General features: G+C 45.5%; 1 non-coding gene across 1 annotated transcript; it reads left to right on the forward strand.

The window, feature by feature from the left end:
* Positions 1–5044: 5044 nt before the first annotated feature.
* On the forward strand, positions 5045–5115 carry TRNAG-CCC (transfer RNA glycine (anticodon CCC)). The gene has a single exon. It is a non-coding gene; the product is annotated as a tRNA-Gly (tRNA).
* The last annotated feature ends 995 nt before the right edge of the window (positions 5116–6110 follow it).

Genomic DNA, 6110 nt, shown 5'->3' on the forward strand with positions numbered 1-6110 from the left:
TTTGTTGCTTGTGGGAAAGCAAAGTGATACAGCCACTTGGGCAGCGAGTTTGGCAGTTTCTTACAAAGCTAAACATAGTCTTACCACGTGATCCAGCAATCGTGCTCGTAGGTATTTACCGAAATTTGTTGAAAACTTACGTCCATACAGAAATTCGCACACGAATATTTATAACAGCTGTATTCATAATTGCCCCAATCTGGAAGCAACCAAGATATCCTTTAATAGGTGAATGGATTGAACAAACCATGGAATAGTATTAAGCAGTAACAAGAAATGGACCACCACGAAAGGCGTGAAAGAACCTGACATTCGTATTGCTAAGTGAAAGAAGCCAATCTGAAAAGACCACACGCTGTGTGATTCCAACTATACGACATTGTGGAAAAGGCAAAGCTATAGAGACGGTAAAAAAAGATCAGTGGTTGCCCGGACTTGGAGGGGAAGGCGGGAAAAATGATTAAGGGGAGGACAGGGGATTTTTTAGGGCATCAAAAGTACTCTGTACGACACAGTAATGGTGGATACGTGACGTGATCGATTTGTCAAAACTCATGGAACTGAAAAAGAGAGGGAACCTTAATGTAAACTATGAACTTTAGTTAATCGGAACCTATCAACATTGGTCCATTCATTGTAACAAATGTATCATATAAATGCAAGATGTTAATAATAGGGGAAACTGTGAGCAGGGAAGGAGGGACTATGAGAACTCTCTTTGCTATCTGCTCAGTGTTTTTGTAATCCGAAAACAGTCCTAAAAATAAAGTGTATTAATTAATACAAAAACAAAGATCTCCTGACCAGAAGATTTGACTGGTGGAGTGTAAAACAAAAAGGCACGATAAAAATGATTTTCTTGTAGGTGTGACTCTCCACTTGGGGCTCATCCTTGTCCTTAATTTTACCAAGACCAGCAAACTAGGGCCTACATCCACAGGAAGGTCAGAGGCTCCACTACCCAGCTCCCCTCATCTCGACAGGAATTCCTCCCCACAACATCCCCCTTCCCTGGGCCCCTAATGCCTCTCCCAGCGCAACTTCTGTCCTTCAGTGACCTTCTTTCTTGATCCCCACTCCATAGTGCCATGTAGCCAAAGGATAGGACAGGAAAAAAGATAAGAATAACAATGGTTTTGGTTTCAAGTATTCCAAACCTCAGAGAGCCACCAGATCCCCTTGTGGCTTCAAAGACATGCTCTGGCCAGGTGGTGGCTGCGCTGCAGGTCAAGCACTGAAGCACGGGTGATCATTTCAGGGCCTGGGAGCGCTGCATAACCCCTGTTTAGACCAGTTCCTCAATATCTTCTGCCCCCGGAATTAACTCAAGGGGTATAGTTGCCATTTTCCTCCCCTTACCTCTGCTGCCAGTGCGCGCGGAGGGCGGGGGGGGGGGGCGCAGAAACCAGGTGTCTTGCCTGTGCAAAAGAGAGCACAGCAGAGACAGGTGTGCTTTGGCCAGGGATCGAACCCAGGTCTCCCACATGGGAGGGGAGAATTCTGCCATTGAACCACCAACGCCGCACGCTTTACCTCCAGGGTGGGATTCATCAGGAAGAGTTTCAGGAAGGACTTTGAAAACACAGTTCTAAAAAGAAGTTTATACAGTCATCTTTGGTAGACATGCAGAACAGAGAGAAAAGACACCAGAGCACAGGCTTGCATAGGAGACTTACATCAGGCAACACTATAAAACTCTGGCATTCAAATCACAGTGCTAGAATTCAAATTCAGATCAAATTTCCCCAGTGATGATGCATTCTCTTTGCCCACTCATTGCTTGGTGCCTCCCAAACCCTTTCCTCTCAACCTTGAGACAAACACCAGTTCTTTCCCTGAACAGGCATTCAGGACTCAGTGACTGTTGGGGAGGCTCACGTTTGGAGATGCGCCTGAGTTACTCCAGAAGATCTGGGTGGTAATTGAGCTTCTCTCCTCCTATGCCTCTTTTGAGTCCTTGGAAAAGGGCAAGGATCAAAGGGTCCCGCTTTTAAACTCTTGTGTGTGAGAGAGACCTACACAAGGGTGAATAAGTGAAAAGTTCACTCTAACATTTCTTCCCTTTAACTACACCCTCTTCGGCCACTCAAGGAGGCCATGCCAGGGAAAAACAATTCGATTAGATTCTGGGTAGATGCTAGAATGTTACTCTTCTATCCAACATAAAACTTTTTTTTTTTTTTTTTTGCCCTTTGCTTTTGTCTGATATTCATATTTTCACTCTTTGATTCTTTTGTTTACAATTAGCCTGGTTCAGGCCAAGCACTAACCCACGCACAAGCACCCCAGGGCCCCAGAGCCTCTCTCCTCTGATGCCTCTTTTGAGTCCCTAGAAAAGTCCAAGGATCAAAATGATCCGCTTTCAAACTCTGGTGTCTTACAGAGACCTACACAAGAGTATAAGTATAATTTGCACTCCAGGATTTATTCCCCTCACCACACCACGCCATACCCTTCCCCTCCCCTATCTGGCTCTTGACTTTTTTTCAACTCTGAAGATCCACCCGAGATCCTTTTACTACCTTACACTCAAGCAGAACTTTATTCTTGATCACTGTATTCTCTACCCTTCCCAACTGCTCTGCTGGAGTTACTCTACTTTGTAGACTAATCATTCTGCTGCTGATCTTGCTCAATTTATTTTCTCGTTTGTCCGTGTGTGTGTGTGTGTGTGTGTGTGTGTGTGTGTGTTTGAGAGAGAGAGAGTTTCCTTATTTGCTTCTCTCCTTCTCTCCCTCTCTCTCTCTCTCTCTCTCTGTTTCCTTCATTGTTTAACAACCTTAGACTATAGAGTATGCTAGGTACTGTGCTACCTCTCGAGAATATTTTATTTACATCCACAACCTTGGTTTCCCAGGAAATATGAATCTTTTTCATATGCAAATATGTCTTTGGAAGACAGAGTCAAGTAAAATGTGGTCTCGTTAGAGCACAATTAATGCCGAAATAAAAGTGGACACATCACACACTCAATTCAGACAGTCAGGAAAGTCTTTCCAGAGGAAAAGACTTCTGAACTGAGACCTGAAGGATGAGGATGATTTTGAAGAAGGAAGAGGAAGTTGTGAGAGACCATCCCTTGTAGAGAGAATCAAGTACCTGAAAGTGAGAGCGTCCCTGACATGTCCAGTATTTCACTGTTGCTGGACTTGAGAATTGGCAAGACATATTCAGATGATGAGGATGGGGGAAGCCAGAGTACATGTCATGAAGGTATTAAGACATTTTAGTGAAGGAATACGGTGACACTAGGTGGTTTTAGGCTACATGTATGTCCATATTTAGGCTGTGGAAGGGTCACTCACGATGCAGTGTGGCAAGTGGATTGGAGTAGACTAGACTGGCTGTAGGGAGGCTGGCTCTTTATCTGGTTGTATTAATGGAGGTAAGAGTTGATGGATGGAAGAGTGCAGTCATAAAGCGGCAGTAAGGCAGTGGTGCAGACGACAAAGTTAAACACTATCTGTTGATTATACTGGACATGAATTTCTGTGCTGGGAAGATGAGAGAGTATATTCAAAGAGGGTAGCAAGATGTGGTTTGGGCAGCAGGGTGGTTGGTGGTGAGGGTAAGGATACCGGGCAGGGGTAGGAGCAGATTTGGATGTTGTTTTGGTGATTGATTGAAACACTCAGGACAGTGCACTACCATTTGGGAGACACTGTGCCTGGGTCTGATCGTAGAGTATTTGAGGTAGAGGGTGGTGTGTGATGCTGACAGGCAACTCACTGGTGTGTTGAGTTTTAGCATTCGTGACTCTGAGACACGTATGAGGCATTGACTTGTGAATTAGGAGTTGTGAGTTGGAAGTGCAGGTTTGCAGTTTAGAAAGATGTGGGAATCAACGTAGATCTGGTTGATGTAGGTGGTAATTGAAAGCATGTTGACCAGAGCTGGTGTGTGTGTCTTGAGTGCTGGGCCGAGGGCAGATAGAGCCAAAGTTCTTCCAGGTCAAGGTGTTGGTTGTTTTCCTTGTTGAGCCCAAGTTTATGACTCTGCCTCCACCTAGCTTGGCTTCTTAGCAAGAGAAGCATGATTGCACATCTGCAGCTCCCCGTCTTCCAAAAAGTCGCAATGATTCCTAGTCTCAACACGTAGGGGAGCTCTCCAGGTTCCTTTCTTCAGTTTAATTTCCCCAGGGATAATTGGGGAAAGAAATCTCTCTGTATTTCAGTTTCATCAAAGGACCGATATGTTAACATTTCAACCATCAATATTTTTCGAAATCTTAGTCTGCTCCTTATATAACCGATACACTAAAGCCTAGGCTTCATATGCATCTCAGAGTCACAAATGCTAAAACTCAGCGCAACAGGGAGTCCAATTTAGGAGATTAGATCCTCCCAAACAATTAAACATTGAGTGCAAACTTAATATGAATTAATCTTTTAATAATTATGATCTATCACATATCCATCCAAATGCTTTGAACACCTTGAAAAGCAGACACACGCTACCGTTACGATGATTATGAGTCTGACTCATTATTCTTGTACAAAAAAAAACAGCTACAAAGAACTAATCCCATTGCCAAAAACGTGTCTCCTCGTTATCTCTATTTTGATTTTGGCCCTTTCTTTCTTCCACTTCCAATCTAACTCTGCTTCTGCTTCTTATTTCTTCCCCGGATTAGAATTTTACTTACCTGACCTAGCAAGTTAGATTACTTTCTCAGACTCTCTAAGGCAACAGTTTGAGGTTGACTCTTGGCGGTTTAGAGTCGTAAACAAGGGATCTGGATGAATTTCCAATGTTTTTCTGCAGGGGTCTGTTACACAGTTGGAAAGAGCCTTTTTCAGAATTAAAATATCTGACAAAACAGATATTTTCATATTTTAATTTGAACGTCCCCACTTTATGTTGTTGCCTGACATAAGTAAGCCTCTTTCCCAAGCCTTTGCTTCCAGTGCCTTTCTGTTTGTTAGCTCTGTCCAAAGACAACTGTGTAAAGCTACTTTGGAACTTTTTTGTTTCCTGGCCTCCCAGCCTTTGGTCTCGGTAGAGATTCTTTCTAGAGATCCATCATGAGCAACGCCAACGGGAAGCTTTGGTGGTTCAGTGGTAGAATTCTCGCCTCCCACGCGGGTGACCCGGGTTCGATTCCCGGCCAATGCATCACGTCAGTACCTCCTTTTACTCACCCTGTCAGTTGTCATTTTGTGGTTCTGGCCACCAGGAGTGGGAAAATGAGAACTAAAAGCCATAGTTCAGTTCTGAGCAGAGCACAGTAAGGAGTCGATCTAAACCAGGACTTGGCAGAGCCCTGGGGCACTGAGGTGCTCGCGTGTATGGAGTAGCATCTGGCGTGGGGCAGAGGAACCACCTCGCTCTCGAGTTCCTACCTTTCAACCCGCAAATGTTTCCGGTGGGTCTGCGATTTTGCATATTTGGACCTAAGACCATTGTTACTTTCAGCCTTTCTCCTGGAAGATCCCAGGAACCCAAAGAGCCATCAGGTCACTGAATCGCGTCCGGGGCCTTGGGCTCACCGCCGGACCACGTCTCACCGTGGAGCGAGGATCAAGAGATGAAGGTCCTGGAAGGAGAACAGCCGCGGGCCCCGGAGGACACCCCAGTGGCGGGGAAGGCGTCGGAGGCCCAAGGAAGGGGGAGGCGCGTGGAGAGGAACCCGTGTGGACAGGAGGGGAGCTGCGGAGAGGGGACCTCGCGCAGAGGTGGCGAGAGGCTCCTGGGGTCTGTACACCAGACACCGTGAACCGAATTTATTCACTTGGTCAGCCCACCGCGCCTCCGCGTGTCCCGTGGGCCCATCGATGTTCAGGGAAGGATTCCGTGCAGCTGGCAACGTGTGTCAACAGGTGTGAGCCCGAAAATTGTATTTTTAAGAAGGGAAAACGAACTACAGAATCTGGGAACTGTTTATCCGGTTTTGTTTTATGCCACTTGCACGGTCCTTCGAAAGCCTTGCGATTTGAGGGTACTGGGCGGGGTAGGGTGGGGCGGGGATGACTGCATTACAGAGACTACCGGTGATTAATTTTTCTCCAAAAATCTTGGGAGGATTCCCGTACCTAACTGTAGTTTCACATCGAAGATCAGTGACATTTGGGGAGTTTTTATTCTTTCTGTTTTAAAGATAAACTTGATTT

Source organism: Diceros bicornis, chromosome 4 (genome assembly GCF_020826845.1).
Source record: "Diceros bicornis minor isolate mBicDic1 chromosome 4, mDicBic1.mat.cur, whole genome shotgun sequence".
NCBI classification, from domain to species: domain Eukaryota; kingdom Metazoa; phylum Chordata; class Mammalia; order Perissodactyla; family Rhinocerotidae; genus Diceros; species Diceros bicornis.